This window comes from Rhinopithecus bieti, unplaced genomic scaffold (genome assembly GCF_001698545.2).
Source record: "Rhinopithecus bieti isolate Rb0 unplaced genomic scaffold, ASM169854v2 scaffold_1618, whole genome shotgun sequence".
In the NCBI taxonomy this organism is placed as follows: Eukaryota; Metazoa; Chordata; class Mammalia; order Primates; family Cercopithecidae; genus Rhinopithecus; species Rhinopithecus bieti.
The window spans coordinates 6,522,104-6,542,369 of NW_016803937.1; the positions used below are offsets into that span (position 1 = coordinate 6,522,104).

The window sequence follows — 20,266 nt, forward strand, 5'->3', positions numbered from 1 at the left end:
GAAGTTTCCAGGAGAGAAGGGTTTGCCAGTCATCTTGTTTCTGGCGGTGGCAGTCCATTCCCTCACTTGGAAGGCTCTTAAAGAACTAAAGAAAAATTTAAAAATATTTTGTACAGGGACTATCCTGATGCTCCTCAACCAGGGGTAATTTTTTTTTTTTGAGACGGAGTCTTGCTCTGCAGTCCAGGCTGGAGGTGCGGTGGCATGATCTCGGCTCACTGCAAGCTCCGCCTCCTGGGTTCACACCATTCTCCTGCCTCAGCCTCCTGAATAGCTGGGACTACAGGCATCTGCCACCATGCCCGGCTAATTTTTTGTTTTTTAGTAGAGAGGGGGCTTCACCATGTTAGCCGGGATGGTCTTGATCTCCTGACCTCATGATCCACCCGCCTCAGCCTCCCAAAGTGCTAGGATTACAGGCGTGAGCCACTGCACTCGGCTAAGACATTTTGATTGTCATGACTGGAGTGGTACTAGTGGCATCCAGTGGGTAGAGGCCAGGGATGCTGCTAACATTTTATAAGGTACCCCCTCAGAACAAAAGATTACCTCATTAAAATTGTCAATATTGGCCAGGTTGAGAAACTATGGGCTAGCCCCATTATCTTTACACTCTTCCAGAGAGAAGCTAGGAAGCTGCTTAAAAAAAGAAAGAATATGCAGAAAATAGCCAGAGAAAATGAGGGATTTCCTAAGGCAGGTTTTCAGGCAATAAGAAGATCTTGAGGTGGGAGAGATCAGGGGTCAGCAAATGAGAGCCCTAGGGTAAAATTCAGCCCCACGTCTATTTATATGAATAAAGTTCTGTTGAAACATAGCCACATTCATTCTTTTATGTATTGTGTATAGGGCCATTAGATATATAGTAGCAGAGTTTACTAGTTATAAGAGAAACTGTATCACCTACAAAGCCTACCTGGCCCTTTGCAGGAAAGTTTGCTGGCCTTTGGTTTACACAATGACCTAGATATAGATTCTAACACATTTTAAATAATCAAAAATGTTTATTATTTCTTTTTTGTTTGAGACAGAGTCTCATTCTGTTGCCCAGGCTGGAGTGCAGTGGTGCGATCTTGGCTTACTGCAACTTCTGCCTCCAGGGTTCAAGCGATTCTTCTGTCTCAGCCTCCTGAGTAGCTGGGATTACCATGCCCAGCTGATTTTTGTATATTTTGTAGAGATGGGATTTTGCCATGTTGTCCAGGCTTGTCTTGAACTCTTGAGCTCAAGCAATCCTCCCCTCTCAGCCTCCCATAGTGCTGGGATTACAGGTGTGAACTGTAATCCTTATTATTACTTAATGTAGATATATGTAAGAACCCATTTGTGAAAGGCTCACGGCCTACTGAGGGGAGAAGAGCGTCAAAAATAGTTATAACACCATGTGACTGATGCTGTAACAAAAGCCTATACCGGGGCTTCTAGAGCTGCCAAGAAGAGAATAATGCATCCTGCCTGGGTGGGGCAGGGAGGATGGCTTCACAGAAGGAGAAATGGGTCTTGGACTCTAAATCCATGTTTTCAGGATAATGGAGGGAATTACACTGGAGTGTGTTAAAAAGAAGAGAGAAATCAAAACCCACGAAGGGTTCAGGAAAGATTTCAGTTTACCTCCTTGTGCCTCCGAGCCACTGGCAAGGCCAAGAATACGGCTTCTCAGGAGAATTGTCACTTAACCCCCTTCATCCCTACTACCAGCTTTTCAAAAAATTCTTATTTCAAGAGTTAGTCAGCAAGAACAGACAGTAACTGGACCACTGGGTCTGAGGCCTTCTTGGAAAATTACACATTTTCTAGATAAAGGATGCAGTACACGAAGGTGGAAGGTGGCAGATTTTAAGTGAAGCAATAAAAGTTGATGTGCTAGGATACTTCAGTATAAAAACTGCATGTTAGGCCTCCCACTGGACAAATTGTAGACAATTGGAGCACAAGAATAAATAAGGGTAGCAACAGATTGTTACTCTACAGAATGAAAAAAGAATCCATAAAACCATAGTAACAAAACTTTTAAAATGGGAAATAAATTAATAAGTTCAGGGGAGCTTTTCCTTAAAACAGAATGCCAACAAATAAATGTAGAAGGACCCATGCCATTAGAGAATCACCATTTGGTAACCATAATGGTGGGGCAGGGGGCAAAAATGATCAATGAAGCCTAGAATCAGTGGCTGAAAATATAAAAAGAAACAAGGTATTTGTGTAGTCTGGAAATACCTCCTTCCAAGACACTTGTTGGTTATAAAAGAGGAAAAATTAAATTCATACAGGAGAAACCTGGCATACACCACCTTAAGTAAGTGATCCAAGTTAATATCATCAGAAACGACACAAAAGCCTGCTACATGCTGCCTGATATGAAGCACTGAGAAGGACACAATACGGCCATGATGTTGCCACAAATGCAACAACTGATGGGACCAACCGTGAGGGCAGGCTGGGGGGTCTCTGTTCTCTGACGTGGCTTTCCAATGGGCTTGCCATCACTCCCGTAGGAGTGTGAGTTCAAGGACTTCAGAAGTAAGGCAGGAAAGCGCCGTTCCTGTGGGCTTCCCATGCCAAAGGGAAATGGGTACTTCATGCATTTCACTAACACATACAGAGTAATCATCTAGCTTTACGGACTGCTTACTATGCACTGGGAATTGTACTAGGTGTTGAGGATTCAGGGTGCAAATATGAAGCAGGTATGAATTCAGTCCTATGGAGCATACACCCTAATGGGGATGTCAGGTTTAAATAAATCATTACAGAACTTGTTATACAATGAAAGTTGTGATTAGTGCTACAAAGGGAGGGCAGACTATGAGAAAATGTAAGAGGAAATAGACTCACCTAAAATGTGGAGGTAAAGGGGAGTTTGTGAGGATGTGATGGGGTAAAGCCACGGAGGGGAGGGTGGCAGAGATTATTTACGTGTTGAGAAAGGAAGTTCCTTGCTTGTACTTTCTTTCCAGCTGTTTCTTTAACCTGGATCTCATCTTGGGAGACACTGAACAAAATAACCAACCTATAATCTTAAACTATGTCATGGTCATGAAAGACAGAACAAAGCTGAAGAACTTTTCCAGATTAAAGGAATTTAAAGAGACATGAGATCTGAGGCAATATTAAATCCTGGATTAGATCCCGGACAAAAATTTTTTTTTGCAATTAAAAAATCAGTGCGGTAATTGGATAAATCCAAATAAAGTAATTTTCTCTTAAATAGTTGGGTAAGGGAGGAATAATTAAGTAAAAGTGATAATATGTTAACATTTGAAAATTTGTCCTAAAAGTATAAAGGAATTACCTGCATTATTTTGCAACTTTCCAGTAAGTCTGAATTCATTTCAAAATAAAAGGTTAAAAATAAAAACCCTGTATATTACAGAAGACAGATTTACAGAACAGAGGCTCTAGAATCAGACCAATCTGGATTGGAATGTTTGAGCCCAGATTGACTGGCAGTTATGACCTTAAATACGTTATCTAGCCTCTCTGAGCCTCAGTTTTCTCATTAATAAAATAGGAAAAATAGTATCTACTTCTCAGGTTTATGTAAAGACAATGCAGTTACTATGAGTAAAATTTTACACAGTGCTGCACAATGCCTGAGACTGCCTGCCAAGGTACCTCTGAGGCTAGCCAAGATGCTTGGTCGACTTGTTGACTGATTGGTTGACAGGGATGTTTTCATGCCCTGAATAACTCAGGCTTTATATGTGCACTTCTCTCCATTGGGCAGCTATGCTACCAGATTCCAACTTTGTCTTTAAAATACTCCTCCATATGGGTGTGATGTATGCAAGGAAGACAATGTAAACCAGGGGGTTAATACTCCAAAATAGGTTTTAAATACAATAAAGTTTACTGGCCCGGAGCAGTGACTCATGGTTGTAATCCCAGCACTTTGGGAGACCGAGGTGGGCAGATCACTTGAGGTCAGTAGTTCGAGAGCAGCCTGGCCAACACAGTGAAACCCCGTCACTACTAAAAATTAAAAAAAATATATGGAGCATGGCAGGAGAATCCCTTGAACCTGGAGGTAAAGGTTGCAGTGAGCCAAGATCACACCACTGTACTCCAACCTGGGTGGCAGACTGAGACTCCATCTCAAAAAAATAAATAAATGAATGAATAAATAAATTATCAGTATTCAATTACAAATGCTAAATATGTTTGCAATGGAATATTTGAAAAATAAAATTAGAAGAAATGTACATTGATAATTTCATCCAAAGATTAAGTCACACACACACAAAAAACACTCCATGGAAAACCTAAATGAGAATAAAACCAAACTAAACACTTAGCATCTTTGTCTTTTCCAAAGTGGCTACTTGTTCGGCTCCAGCTCAGAAGAGCATTCTCTTTGCTAGCTCAGCTCCCAGGCTTTGGAGAGATCGTGTGGGGAGGAACGAAACAAAGCATTAGTAAAAAGATGAGGAGTACTTTCTGGTGGGAAAATGAGACAGGCGAGGGGTTTGGGCTGGAAGCAGAAGCGGAATGGGAGAAATTGCAGAGGGAATGTGAGAAAACACTATTCCAGGTTACAGAGTGGATCGGTTTTAACATTTTGAAGAAAGGGGAGCTACTTTTATTTACTTTGAAGTCTCAGACTGCTTTCTTTGACAGCACTCAGTGATTGCTAAACTTACGTCACCTGGTGCTTCCACCGTCCTTCTTAGCTCCTAGAGTGGGGTGATATTCTTGAAAGATAATCAGGAAGGACTTTTCACCCCTGCCAGCCATTCCCCTATATCCTCCACTAAGGCACTAAAAGTTAGTGCCACCATGTCCTAACCAGGACAGAAACAAGGAAGAAAAAACCCAGGATCAATCATTTTGAGAGGAATGGATTCAGTAAAATCTGGGTGGGAAGTAATATTTTTCCTGTTGGATATATTTTATAACTGTAGGTTATATTTTACTTTTTAAAACGCACAATTTCTAAATTACGATGGCTACACCTGACCTCTATTAACCCCTGGAAGCTTTACATATATTTTCTCAGTCCCTTTATGAAGAAGTGTTATAAGTTGGTTTCTGTCTTTTATTTCAAATAAGGAGAATGATGTTGATAAAGCTCACCCACTTAAATCCACATGGTGGATGGAAAAAAGCCATGGCCTTTATTAATAAAGAAAGCCTGTGTGGCCCTTATCCAATATGGACAATTACCTCCTCTCTCTTCCTCTTTACTTCTCCCTGGAGGTTTAATGGGATAAGCCACTGTCTGCTTTCTAAGAGGGCTACCTGCTGTCACAGAATCCCCAATCGTTATCACCGAAGTACATTGGTGGTGTTTTGAGATGCCGTGTACTTGATATTTTCCTTTTGAGTCTAGTAAGCCCTTTGGGATCTTTCAAGATAAAACCATTTCATAAATGTAGCTGTATTACAGAGTGAAATGCTTTATAGGGGACTTCAAGGAAATTACATTAGCCTATGCCTCTCTTTTATGGAGCGCCACCATTTAGATGGCTTTATTAATACAGAGCAGGCCCGCTATGGATTTATGAGATCTCAGTGATCTTCACTCCTTTTTCTCTTTGGCCTGTGTTCCTGTTCCCACGTTTGAGGGTCATATTGTACAAATCCACAGTCACGGCATTGAGCACACAAAGCGACTCGGGGGGTCTCAAAAGCCCGCAGCTCCACCGGGCACTGGTGTTCCCTGTGTGAACAGCAGCGTGTGGGACTCCCACAAAGGAGCCGCTGATGTTGCATTGCTGAGTCCAACTGTGAGAGCAGGCTGGGGGTCTCTGTTCTCCCACCTGGCTTTCCAGTGCCCTTGCCATTGCTCCCGTAGGAGCATAAGTACAGGGCTTCAGAAGTCAGGCAGTAAAATGCTGTTCCTCTGGGCTTCCCACCTCAAGGGGAAATGCATGTCACCTCATGATGTCACTAACACATACAGAGTAATCGTCTAGCTTTACGGACTGCTTACTGTGCATTGAGAATTGTACCAGGTGTTCAGGATTTAGGGGGCAAATTCAAAGCAGATATGAACTCTGTCCCCAAGGAGTGTACTTCCTAGTGGGGAAGTCAGGTTTAAAGAAATCATTATAAAATTCGTTATATAATTACAGTTATATAAGGGGAAGACAGACTATGAGAAAATGTAAGAGGAAACAGACTCACCTAAAATGTGAAGTTAGAGGGGAGTGTGTGAGGATGTGATGGGGTGAAACCATAGGACACAGGGGACAGGGATCATGTAAGACGTATTGAGAAAGGACATTCCTTGCTGGTACTTTCTTTCCAGTTATTTCTTTTATTTTCTTTTTTGTTTCCTTTTATTTATTTATTTTTTTTTTTTGAGATGGAGTTTCACTCTTGTCACCCAGGCTGGAGTGCAAAGGCGTGTTCTTGGCTCACCACAACCTCTGCCTCTCAGGTTCAAGCGATTCTCTTGCCTCAGCCTCCTGAGTAGCTGGGATTACAGGTGCCTGCCACCGCATCTGGCAATTTTTTTTGTATTTTTAATAGAGATGGGGTTTCACCATGTTGGCCAGGCTGGTCTCGAACTCCTGACCTCAAGTGATCCACCCGCCTCAGCCTCCCAAAGTGCTGGGATTACAGGTGTGAGCTACCGTACCCAGCCTATTTCTTTAACATCATACATGTTGGCTACAGGGATAAAGATCAGAAAGTTTTAGATGTTACTAGAAAAATATACAAATGATCATTTGTTAATTACAAGTAACTTTTACAAAAGAAAGAAAAACAATTACACATTTTCCTGAATTATTATTTTGCTTATATATCATTTCCCTAACCTAATTTCGTAAAAGATATGTGTCTTGGGTTCTAGGTCATTAGTGACCATTAGTAAATGAAATTATTAAAAGTTTAAGTTTGTTTCTATTTCACATGTCTTGCATTTCACAGCGAATCAAGCTCAGTACTGTTACAAGATACTGACACCTTGAGATCTAAAAAACCAAAAAATTTAATGAAACAACCAGTTTTCAGAAATGAAATGTGGACAGAAGAATCATCACTGGGTGTGTTGCTCAGGCTTCACGACTTCCTTGCCCTGGCCAGGGGTTCAGAGTTTCACCTGCATCTTTGTCAGATTCTCTTCTAGATCTTCCTAACCCCAGCTCCTGTCCATCTTTGGCCTTATGAGTTGCCTGCATCCTATCCCTTCTCATGGACCCAATCTCTCCTAATTTGCTTTGGTGAATTTTGCAACCAAAGGCACAGGCATCTGTATCAGTTACCTATTGCTGCCGTACCAAATTACTACAAACCTTGTGGCAAAAAAAAAAATAGTGATTTATTCTCTCATACCTCTGGAGGCCAGAAGACCTAAATCAAGGTGTCAGCAGGACCAGGCTTTTTTGGAAGTCTCTAGAAAAGGATCCTTCCTTGTTTCATCCATCTCCTGGTGGATCTGGGAATCCTTGGCTTAGTGCCATATTGCTGTAATTTCTGCCTCTATGGTCATATCACCCTGTCCCCTGTGTATCTGTTTTCCTCTATGACTCTTACAAGGCCACTTGAAATTCAATTTAGGATACACTCAGATAATCCAGGATTATTTGATCTCAAGATCCTCAACTTAATTACCTCTGCAAAGACTGTTTCCAAATAAGCTCACATTCACTGGTCCCTGGGATTTGACATGGATGTCTTCCAGCGGGCCACATGTCATAGCATCCATGTTATTTTACCATGGATTTACACCCAGGAAAGGGGTGTTTCCCAGGGCTTCCATTAAACTAGGGTTTCTCTACCTTGGCACTATTGATGTTTGGGGCCAGATAATTCTTTGTGGTGGAGGCTGTCTAGTGCATTGCAGGAGGCTGAAAAGCATCACTGACCTCTACCCACTAGATGGCAATGGCAGCCCCCCCATCCCAGCTGTGACAACCAAAAGTCTCTAGACTTTGCCTTTTATCCTCTGCAGAGGCAAAATCACCCCCAGTTGAGAACCAAAGACAGGATCAATTAGCACAGTACCATAGACCAGTTTGTTCTCATTCCTGGCTGTATGTTGGAATAGCATGGGTAACTTTGAAAAATACTGAGAACAGAGTCCATCCTAGAGTGTCTAATTTAGTTAGTCTGAGGTAAGGCCCAAGTATCAGTAGTTTTCTTTTTTGTTTTTTGTTTTTTGTTTTTAAGTCCCCTGCTTATTCTTATGGACAAAAGACTGTGAATTGCTGATAAAGACAGTAGGGGCTTCATAACAATTTGTTCAATTGCAGCAAGCTCATTTCAACTCTTTTGCAAATCATTTGGGGCCTTCATCTTATTATGTATTGAGAAGATTTACCCAGTGGAAAGAAGCCTAAAGAAAAGAACATGTTACTTCCTTTCTCTTCTCCACTTCCTCAGAACCATAGGTTAGTGACGTTTCCTTTTCCAAGGATGGCCTCTGAGGTGGGCACCTGGGAAAAAGAAGGGCAGCTGTAAGCCAAAGGCCTGACTGTTAGGCCTGGCCAACCCGTCTCCTCATTGACTTGTGGTGGGAAGTCCCATTTCATCTCTGGGCCTCGGTGTCCTTGTGGGGAAGGTGGAATGTGAGCTGGGATGAAGCCTGAGTTGGATTCAGCTGCTCTGTGCTGGCGACAGCTCAGGGGGTGTGGGGAGGCAGCGGCAGTTGCGGAGTCATGTGGCTATCAATAGATCCATAGAAAGGGAGCATCTGCTTTGGCCTCAACTGTAGCTCACGGGAGTCATTGCCAAGGTAGAATCCAATGTGGAACGTTCCAGCAATGAAAAAGCTATCCATATTTTGTATTACCCTTTCTAACCCTCCAAATCACAATATAAAACAGAAACATGTGTACTAAAAATGATTTGTATGGAATTCTTCCTAGAATTAAAATCACAATAGACTTGTTTATCTTAACAATGATTATTTTTAAAAAAGATTAAAGAAACATTACGACCTTGCTATGGACAAATGAAAGACAAAACCTTCTCTATGATGCACTTATACAAAGAAGTTCCCTAAAACATATCAGAAATAAGCCTCTGTGAGACTTGGGTGCGCACTGCTCTTTGTTTCTGCTTTGCACATTCTTGTGGTTACTGTAGCTGCTATATTGAAATGGAAACTCAAGGTGCCATTTTGTGAAGCCCAGTAGGTGAAAAAGATTGTTCTTGAGATTGAGTGGATAGCTGTTGCCTGTCATTATGCCATGCTTTGCACTGGGCATATTTATAGACATTGTCCTTTTTCACTTTCTCTCCAGCTTCCCACATCTCCCCTTGGCTCCAGACTCTTCTTTCTAAACACCCACCCAAGGATTCCACTGTAGAATTTAACAGGCACTCATCTCTTTCTCATGTCATCTCCCATACCTGTCCTCCCATTATCAAGACAAATAGGTACACCACGAATCATTATCCTCAAGCCCAAACCACAGAAATCCTCCTTGAATCCTTTCTCCCAATTTCCACAAACAATTCAGCAGCAACCGTCAATTATATCATCAATATATGTCCCTTATCCTACTGCTTCTCATCATCTCAACCATACCCACCCATGCTATGACTCTCTCTCTCATCTTTCACCTGAACCATGGCAGAGGCTCCCTTCTGATCTCCCTGCTCCTGAATTTGCCCTCCCTACTGGCATTCTTGATCCATCATCCAGAGAATGTTTTTGAAACATAAATAGGATTGAATCACCTTACTGCTCAAAACTCTTCAATAGAATCTAAAATGGTATAGCCACTCTGGAAAACAGTTTAGCAATGTTTTCTTTCTTAAGTCAAACAAAACATGCAATTATATAATCCAGACATTGCACTTTTGGGTGAATTCATCTCAGAGAAAGAAAACTTCCATTAAAAGAAAAATCCGTACACAATTGTGCATAGCTGCCTTACTCATAAATGCTAAAACTGGAAGCAAACCAGATGTCTTTCAGCAACTAGATAGTTAAAAACAACGACAACAACAACCGTGTGGTACGTCCATGCCATGCAATACTACTCAGAGATATAAAAGAACTTACGAACTTACATAGCAACTAGAACCTTTGCAGGTGGAATATGGGTTAATCAGCTGACCTTAACATAAGAAGAGGCCCCTAACTTACCCAGGTGAACACAATGCAATCACAAGGGTCCTGAAAAGTAGAAACACAGGTGGAAAAGAGTGCAAAGGAGATGTAACTACTCAGAAAATGGCTGGAGAGATGCAACTTTTGTGGCTTTGAAGATGAAGGAAGGGGCTGTGAGCCCCTAGAAACTGGGAGAGGGAAGAAAGTAGATTCTGCCCTTGGGCCTCAGAAAGGAACCAAAGGCATCCAGACATACATGGGTTGCTTTAAGCCACAAAGTTTGTTGTAAATTGTTACAGAAGAAACAGAAAACTAATACAGGAGGCAAAACATCATTTCCCAGTGCCCCGCACCCCCCGCCTCAAAAATCACCATGCAAGTTTGAGTGAAATGAGTGTCCTTTAATTATATTGCCATCACCAATGCTTTCCTGTGTCTGTCATCTTTTTAAACAAAACATGATTTTGAAATGTAGAAAAGATTTGGAAGGTAAACATGAATTGTAAAGCAGAGGCTTTCCAAATAACAGGGGAAATTTTCTTGTTGTGTATGTGCCATAACTGTGAAAGATAATTATTTATATCCAAAAGGGGAACATCAGGTATTGGTTACAGCTGTCAGATCATGAACACTGCTGGGGAAGCCTTGTACCTCGCCAAAATACTGTCTGATGTAGACTTCAGCAACACTGCAGAACATTGTACATTTGATCTTCAGTCTTCTCTTTTGCACCAGGAAAACCTTGGGGTAGATTTCATTGGTTCATAACCACTTTAACATCTTCCCAGGCGGAAGGTTCCATTCATACCTCGGGCTGAATACACCTAAGATGTGCTCATTCACCCAGGTGAATGCACTTGAAGGCCTTCAGGCAGGGCATGCATTGCATTGTTGGCCCCAAGTTAACCGTCTCTCCTTCCTGCTTTTCACCTGACTGCTACTTGTCCCTGAAGACAATGGAGCCTGTGACCTGTGGCTGGTGACTCTTGGGTCAAGTGACTCCTAAACGGATGTTTTGAACTTAGACTTCTCTACAGAGCTTCAGACCTGGCTATCTGATGCCTGTTTAATATCTCCATGTGTGAATCCCTTGACCACTCAACTTGACCACGCCTAACATTGTACTCATTGTCTTCCTCTCAAGCCCTCTCCTCCCCCACTGCATTTTCTGTCTTGGTGAACCATTCCATCAAATCATCAAATTGTTGAGGATATTTTGCTACATTTCTATCCAGGCCATCTCCCTAACACTGGACCATCACTAGGCCCTTTCCATTATGTCTTCTAAATTTTTCTTCACTGCAGCCTCTCCTTTCTATCCCTACTGCCTCTGCTGAAATTCATGCTTAAATGGGGGAATTTAAGTCAGCTCATATTTATCAAGCATGAACGATATATCAGATACTCTTTTAACTACTTTTATGCGAAGCGTCTCAGCTATTCCAGGAAAATTGTTAAGTAGGTATTCAAGTCATTGTCATTTTTAGAAGCAGAGGTTGGTGCTAAGAGAGGTCAAGAATCTTTTCCAAGGTCTGACAGCCAGAAATGGGTAGAATTGGGATTTTAGGTTAGGTATGGCACACAGCAGATTCTGAGTACTCAGTTACTAATCTGTGAGTTTACTAAGAGAAAGACAGAGCTGTGGTCCCTCATCCACCTCTGCCACCTCTCAGACAAGTGTGGATATCTTAGGCCAGGTAGATTAAGAACAAAGTGAAGAGGAGTCTTCCACAGGACTCCTTTTGTCTTGCCTTATGAAGAAATAAATATTGACAAAATTATGAGTGCACATTTTCCAGCTATCGTGTCTCCAAAAGAAGTAATAACTGGTCATAGCGGAAACAGTTTAAGAAATATTAATTGTAGTAACTAATACTAGAGATCAGTTATTAAATGCTCATCATCAGCCAGGCATTTCCTAGGCAATTTCTAGATACTATCCCACTTAATGCATATAACATCCTTATAGGAAAATAAAGCTCAGGAAACTTAGGGAATTTGTAAACATCACATTAATAAGTGATTACGCATACAGACCTTTCTGAGTCCAAAGCTGCTGTTCCTAATCACTAAAGTATACTGCCCTGCACATTTATTCAGCACAGAGGGTGGATTCAGAAGATAGCAGGGAGGGCATGTACATGTTACGGGTACTTGGGAGGCCCATGACTTCTCTAAATTTTATTTGTAAAGAGGGCATGCTATTGCCATCACACTAGTGGCCTTTATCTATCTTGAATTTCCAGTATCTGACATTGTTAACTTGAAAATTTGTTTAGTTAGCAAAAAGTGGTGTGATTCCAGTGCCCCCAACCCTGCCAGGATTGCCATGTCTGGAAGGAAAATGTACTTATTTCTTTGGATTAGTTTTACGTAAAATAATTACCAGAAACTTCTGTTTGTCCCCCAAAGAAAGACCAGTATCTCCTGATTTTCCTTGCAGCTAGATTTCATCATATGGTCAACAGTTGGCCAAGAAGATATGAGGAGAGGTGGTAGATGCAACTTTCCACTTGTGTATTTCAAGAGAAGGGATATAGTTCCCCTTTCCCCTTTCCCCTTTCCCACTGACTGGGATAAGATGTGGATGTGGTGGTGAGTTGCCTGGGGCCATGAGGACACAGGCTATATTCCATAAATGCCACAAAATAAGAGGGAAGCCAGGTTTTAAAGGTTTTAAAGATTCAGCTTCCTACACATCTCTCAGACAGATTTATGTCTCTCCATCCCTGCCTCCATTTTGTCTCTAAGTGACACAGTGGGGCCACCACATCAATCTAGAACTGCTCCTGCCTGAATCATCACTTATTGAAGCCACTGACATTTGAATCTTCACTATGGCATCCAAACCCATATCCTAACTCATAGAAATCCACTGAGACACAAGCTATTGAAAAAGTACTTTTTAAAGCTCATTCTATGCAAACTTTCCAGTGTGAAAGAACCTGCCACGTTCTAGGGTTAGTAAGAGATTTGACTTGGCTCTGCTCAACATAAGCATCCGGTAAGGGATTGGGTAACGATGAAATCAGAGAAGTCATCAGGGGCTGGGTCATGAAGGACAGGCTCTGCTGTGTTAAAGAAAATGGACTTAAACCTGGGGGTAATGACGATGCAAGAGGAGTTCCAAAGGGTGTGGCAGGATGCACCTGAACTTGAAAATAATCCTTCATCAGCCATTTGGAACAAGGCTCTGATGTGTTAAAGAAAACGGACTTAAACCTGGGGATAAGGATGATACATGAGGAGTTCCAAAGGGTGGGACAGGATACATCTGAGCTTGAAAATAATCCTTCAGCTGCCATTTGGAGCAGAAATTAGAGAGTAAAGACTAGAATTAGGAAGAAAAGTTTGCAAGCAAGAGATAATGGTGGTTTAGATCTAGGATGAAGATGAGGACAGAGAGAAGCAAATCTGTCAGAGAGAAGTAGAAGGTTAAATGATGAAGACCTGCCTGACTGGTGGATAGGTGAGAGAAGCCTGCAGAAATACCAAGAATCATGCCCATGTTTGTGGTTTTGGCAACAGCACGGTGAGTAGCACCCTTGATTTGCTAAAATAAAAAGCATACAGTGGAAAAAAAGTTTGGGGCTGGGTTGAGGGTGGAGGTTCGTGGGGAGATTGAGTTTAACTTTGCACTTGTGTAGTTTGATGAGCTATGGGACATCCAAGAGGCAGTGTCTAGTACATAGAGTTAAAAAAAAGAATAAATCCAAGACTGAATGTCAGTGATGACACAGACTCTTGCATATTTCATAGTAGTATTTGATTATGCTAGGTGGAGGACACACCTAAGACATTCTTTGTCTCTATATTTACATTGCAAGCCCCTCCTGGAGAAGATGTTTTCCACTTCTTTCTTGTGTGGCATTTGTGAGCACAGCTTGCCTTAGATTCAGGGTGAATGATAGGAATGCAGTAGCTGCTTGTGATGGAGAAAATCCCAGCAATGACTAAATGCTGTGTCTTCTAGTGCAGTTTCCTTCAAAGTTTATTTTTCTCTAATGTAATTGTATCTGGTTTTTGTCCCCCCGCTTTATTCACAGCACCTAACACAGTGACTGACTCACAGCAGGTGCCAAATAAAAACAAAAACGAATGCATGTTGAATTAACTGCCACCTGTATATGCTTTAAAATCTAGCTACTTAGAAACTGCAGGCCAAAAATGTTTTTGATGAAAGCATGCATCACTACACCCAGTAGGGTTAACCAGACAACCCACAATCATAAACTAAATGGATAATTATAAAGCAAAAGTATTAATCATTTATAAGTAAAAAGCAAGTACAGGCATTAAAATCCAGGATCTACTCGACTCTGACAATGTACCGATAACATCCTTCTTGAATGTTTTAGGAATTCTGGAAATCTATGTTTCCAAGTGCCTGATGGTGATTTTTCTCCTTTGCCAAACAGTGTGAGGCAGGCATCTTGCTTAATTAAACAGCAAATTAAAATCATCAATAAACTCTAAGACTGCTTGGAAAAAGAATCTGGCAGTTCCTCAAAAGGTTAAAAATAGAGTTGCTGATAACCTAGGAATTCTACTCCTAGCTAGATGCACGTCCACACCAAAGCTTATAGGCACATTTTCATAGCAACATTATTCAAAATCGCCTAAAAGTGGAAACAACTAAAATGTCCATCAAGCAATGAATGCATAAACAAATGTTATATATCCACGCAATGGAGTATTATTTGGCAATGCATAGACTGAAGTACTGATGCATGCTACGACAGGGATGAACTTTTAAAACATTATCCTAAGTGAAAGAAGGCAGGCACAAAAGATCAGATATGATATTCAGTTTCCATAAAATGTTCATAAAAGGGAATGAGACAGAGAATGAGATTTTTTGGCCGCCAGGAGCTGAGGATGTAATGGTGGAAAATGAGGTATGACTCAGGGATAGTGTGTTTTTTTCCAGGAGATTTAAAAAAAAATTCTAAAATTCATTGTGGCGATGGTTGCACAATTCTGTGAATAGACTGAAAACCATGGAGTTGTACACTTTAAAGGAGTGAATAAAATGGTGTGTGAATTATATCTCAATAAAGCTGTTGTTTAAAAAAAAAAAACTCTAAGAACAAGGGCTCATTTGGTACATTATTGGACATTGGTAGACCTCAGACATAGGCAGCAAAAAAATTCTTTGGAAGAGTACACCATCACAAGCGCTTGGTGACTCTGGATCAGTTATTACAACTCATGAGGTCCTGGCTTCCTCTTGTAGGAAAGAAGTGCAGCAGGTGCTGTTGGTGTGTATTCAAATCCTTGTGCGTCACCAGTGGCTTTCTGGAAGCCCCTGTATCTCTGTACCTGAGGGCTTTCTGTAGCCACCGGAACATACTTGGCACCTTCCTTTCCACAGGGTGAACTGGAAGTTCCGGGAAGTTGACTTCCCTGAAAGCAGCTCTGAACTAATTACAAACAGGAGTCGGAGGAGCAATACTCAGCTTCCTCGCTGACTGTGTGTTACAACTCAAAGGTGTGTTCTACCCTATCCCCGGATATGCATCCCAGGTGGCATCCCAGGTGCCCACAGAGAAAACCCGCCTTTCAATGCATCCTGGTGTTGCCTTCCTTGCTTTCCCCAGCTAACTTTCTTCATTCCGTACCAGTATTTCTTGGCATTACCTCCCAAATAAACTACCTGAGCACATAAATGTCTGAGTCTGCTTCTGAAGGAGACCAACCTGAAATAAGGGATAATCGGTGTGCCTTCCTCTTAGGTCTATTGGAAGGAAGAAATAAAATACTACATGGACAGTGTTTCAGCACTGTGTCTGGTCACTTAATAAATGTTACCTATCATCATCATCATCATTATTATTGTTATTACTAAAAACAAATAATTGACTGGAATTATTTATCAGATCTCGGCCCATCTGGAAGCCTGTCTTGGCTTTCCTACATATGTGAGACATGCCAAGCTGGTATTGTGCTTATTATTTCACCACTGAGCACCCAGTTCATTATTTTCCATCCAATTGACTCCAGGTTTTCAAAGACTTTATCTAGCAAACTGCACAGATTAAGTAATAATTTATTTTCTCATCCATGTTTTATTAATCAAAGGCACAAGTAACTGCCAATCAGAGCTGCTGATCAGAATTAAATTACTAAGTTCACCATGCAGAGCTAATATCACTTCAGTCAAAAGCAAAACATCTTGATGTTTTTGTTTGTGAAGCTTTCTCGCTTGTAAAAGTAAGATTAGATTAGATTTTCTGAAATATTTAAAATAGCTTGCAGACCTTCATTGCCACAATCAGGGTCCCCTAAGACCCAGAAACTCCATGTTGGCCATTGCTGATCTAATAACCCAAAATTCACTAAGAAGTATGTCTGCTTTTGCTATAAAAATTGGAGCAATAAAATCTTTATGGCCATATTTGGCAATAACTTTTCTGTATATGACAAAAAAATAAAGGATAAATGGATATTTAGTAATGTATTTTTTATCTTGACCTTTTCACAATGAAATATCCACAAATCTAAGAGAGGCTGGATTACACTAAGATGCTAGCCCACACCAGGTTTCCTGCTATAATATCAAGAGATCATAGTCTATGAGGAAAAAGGAGAAAGAAATAAGCAGTCTGGAAGAGCACAGCAAAAGGGATATCTAATTCTCTATTGCTTAAAACAAATGGCACTTGCTGGCAGTATGTTCACAAGCAGATGTGCTGAGTACATTTGCTTAGCCCTCTGAATTTACTCTCCCTTCTATACCCTGCTCTGTCCTTGGGCAGAGCACCTGGCAGCCTTGTCTTCTGGTTTCCAGCTGGCTTCAGTAAATTAGAAGCACTAGTGAGGAATCAGAGGTGGAGGGAGAACAAGACAGGGTGTCAGGTCTCCTGGTTTCCTTCCTAAGGCTTCATACAGATCAGCATCTTGTGGCACCAGAGAGTAAAGAATGGTGGACAGTGGATCTGGAGGGGCCAGTGGGCTACAGTTGGCCCACCAGGATTCCTAACATGTAAAATAAATACCAAAAAGTTCACAGGGTTTGTATGAGAATTGAATCATCTGATCCACAGAAAATTGACCACACTGCCTAGCATGTAATAAGTAAACAGATATTAGCTACTGTTACTATATTCAAGGATCTGAAGAAAAGTTATGGTTACTCTCTGCTTTGTGAATAGCAACAACCACTGTTTCTCCTATTGTAGGGATCTGAACTCATATTAGAGCCATCACTGCTCTAGGCAAGAGGATAACTTACCTGCCTGAACGCTGACCAACGCTCACTGAAAGCCTGTATTAACCAGGGACTGTGGTAATTACTTTTCAAGTGTTGTCTCAGCTTTGCATAGTAGAAATACCATAGCCAATGAGATTTATCAGAGGTGTAATGATCATTCATTGAAAACTCGGGCCAGCAGGAGTAAGAAAGGTGCCCACGCTCAGATGGTACATGATAGGTACAAGTGGCATTTGAACTCAGGCCCATGAGCTTCTCAGGCAGCACCCACGTTCTCCTGTTTACAAGAGACCAGTTCTTCAAAGTGAATCCTGAGCCACTTGATGGGCAAGGAATCAGGTTGTCTGAGTGTGGAAAAATGTCTACGCATTTATCATTGTCAAAACTCCTTTCGAGAAAATGTGCAGTAATTGTACATTTAATTCAGCCCCAGCACAACACAATGTTCCAGTGAAGTGTACAGCCAAGTGGCATGTGTTGAGATGATGACCCTGTTGGGAGGGAGTCTTGTAAACCTCGCACTAAAGAAAAATGACCAACAAACACATGCAGTGGTTTATGGGCCTCATCTCTTTGTGGCAGCTCTGTGGCTCCTGGGAAGGAAATGGAGCACTTAGGAAGACATACTGAGCCTCCTGGTTCCCATGGGTGTACGATACGTGAGCCAGTGCGTGAATGTATGTCCTTGAATATTCATCAAAATCCCCAGGGGGAGACAGTTATGGACGTCAGAGCAAGCCTGGGTCCATGATGAATAGACCCTCCCTTTGGAGTTCCCTGGGCCTCCCTGCACTTGAGTCAAGCCTGGAAGAGTTGTGGGGAGCACATGGCAGCCCTGTGGATGCTGGCAGTAAGGAAACTTCTGCTTGGGCATCTCAACAAAATAGGACTCATTGCCATGGACTGAGCTCATGCAGTGATCTCGCATAAGAACCTAAATGTGGTTATTTTACATGATGCTTGCCAGCATACCCAATGCCCTTATGGTGAGCTGTGTCCTGGGCTTGGGAGGAGATGAAAAGTCCTTTCCTACTTCAGACTTATCCATGCAAATAGCTGAACATCAGGACCCACTGCTTGTATCTATACCTCCAGCTCAGGATAGAACAACTTGTAGGAAGCAGATATCAATTGATATTTGTTGGCCAGGCACGGTGGCTCACTTGTAATCCCAGCACTTTGGGAGGCTGAGGCAGGTGGATCACGAGATCAGGAGATGGAAAGATCGAGACCATCTCGACTAACACAGTGAAACCCCATCTCTACTAAAAATACAAAAAAATTAGCTGGGCGTGGTGGCGGGCGCCTGTAGTCCCAGCTACTCAGGAGGCTGAGGCAGGAGAATGGCATGAACCCGGGAGGCGGAGCTTGCAGTGAACTGAGATTGTGCCACTGTACTCCAGCCTGGGTGACAGAGCGAGACTCCATCTCGGAAAAAAAAAAAAAATTGATGTTTGTTTCTGAATCAATGAAAAGCCACTTCTTCTTTGAGAGCACAGGCAGCCTTTCCTCTCCAGAGACTGGGATGGGGTGAGGGATGTGGGGGAAGGAGATACCCTCTGGGCAGCTTACAGTCTCACAATGATTCCACTGACTTTTATAGGGGACAAAATCCTCACACATGTACACAAGCACACACACTTGCACACCCCCCAAAACATGACCATTCTGACCTATGCCGTCACTCCCTGGAGATTTAAGACTGAGCCAAGGGAAGGTATCTGAGCTGAACTGGACCAATAAAATTATTCTTGAGGATGTGAAATTCAGGACACAGAAATATGGTGATGGGCAACATCCAAGCTGAAGTATATCAGTTGGAGAGTTCCAGATTCACATATTGCAGTGCCCAGACAGGTTTGATTTCCTTCTTTTTATGATCAGATGCTCCTTTGTGTCCATGTGCATACAACTCTCTCACTGCTGTGGGTTTCACTGCCCACCCCCTACCACCACCAACAAAAAAGATATGTGGAAGTTCTAACTCTCAGTGACTTTATTTGGAGATAGGGTCTTTACAGAGGTAATCAAGTTAAAATAGGGTCATGGGTAGACCTTAATCCAGTATCACTGGTATCCTGTATTAGTCCATTTTCACACTGCTGATAAAGACATATCTGAGACTGGGTAATTTATAAAGAAAAAGATGTTTAATGGACTCACAGTTCCACGTGGCTGGAGAGGCCTCAGAATCATGGTGGAAGGTGAAAGGCACGTCTTCCATTTGGCAGCAAGTGAAAAAGAATGAGAACCAAGCGAAAAGGGAGACCCCTTATAAAACCATCAGATCTCATGAGACTTACTACCACAAGAACAGTACGGGGGAAACCACTCCCAAGATTCAATTATCTCCCACCAGTCCCTCCCATAACACATGGGAAGTATGGGAGCGACAATTCAAGATGAGATTTGGGTGGAGACACAGCCAAACCATACCATGTCCTTACAAAAAAAAAATGGGAGATATTGACTCAGAGGTAGACATAGACAAGGGAGACTGGCATGTGAAGGGAAGGGAGAGACTGGGATGATGCAGCTACCAACTAAGGAATGCCAAAGGTTTCTAACAAACCTCCAAAAGCTAAGAGAGGCATGAACAGATTCCCCTCACAGCCCTCAGAAGAAACCAGCCCTACCTACACCTTGACCTTAGACTTCCAGCCTACAGAACAGATTGACAGGAAATTCCTTTTGTTTAAGCCACCCAGTTTGTGGCACTTTGTTATAGGAGCCCTAGCGAACTAAGACACACCCCAACAATCTTCTTTCTTCCCTTTCCTTACCTCCTTGATATTAATCATAGTGAATTCCTTTTGCTTGCAACCAAGAGAAACCTAACTCAGGTTTCTGACTTTTATCAGAACTCAGGATCCTGGCTTTTATCAACCACTATAAAATTCATTTTGGATTTGTAAAGCAAAGCAACTTATAATTAACACAGAGGCTGTAACACAGAAACCAAGGAGATGCCTTTAGACCAAAGAGGCAGTAACTAGAGAACGTTCTTTTTCAGATAGAATGGGTTGAGAAAACAATTTGCTGTA

At 41.9% G+C, this 20,266-nt stretch overlaps 1 protein-coding gene and 1 long non-coding RNA gene across 2 annotated transcripts in view; one reads left to right on the forward strand and one right to left on the reverse strand.

Moving 5' to 3' along the window:
* LOC108521302 (uncharacterized) overlaps nt 1–16,461 on the forward strand; it is a 37,022-nt gene extending 20,561 nt beyond the window's left edge. Inside the window, exons 2-3 of the long non-coding RNA XR_001883160.1 lie at nt 14,940–15,044; nt 15,246–16,461. This is a non-coding gene — a long non-coding RNA (uncharacterized LOC108521302). The remainder of the gene's footprint in view (nt 1–14,939; nt 15,045–15,245) is intronic.
* CDH13 (cadherin 13) overlaps nt 1–20,266 on the reverse strand; it is a 1,182,232-nt gene that overhangs the window by 833,350 nt on the left and 328,616 nt on the right. The gene's annotated exons all lie outside the window — the stretch shown is intronic.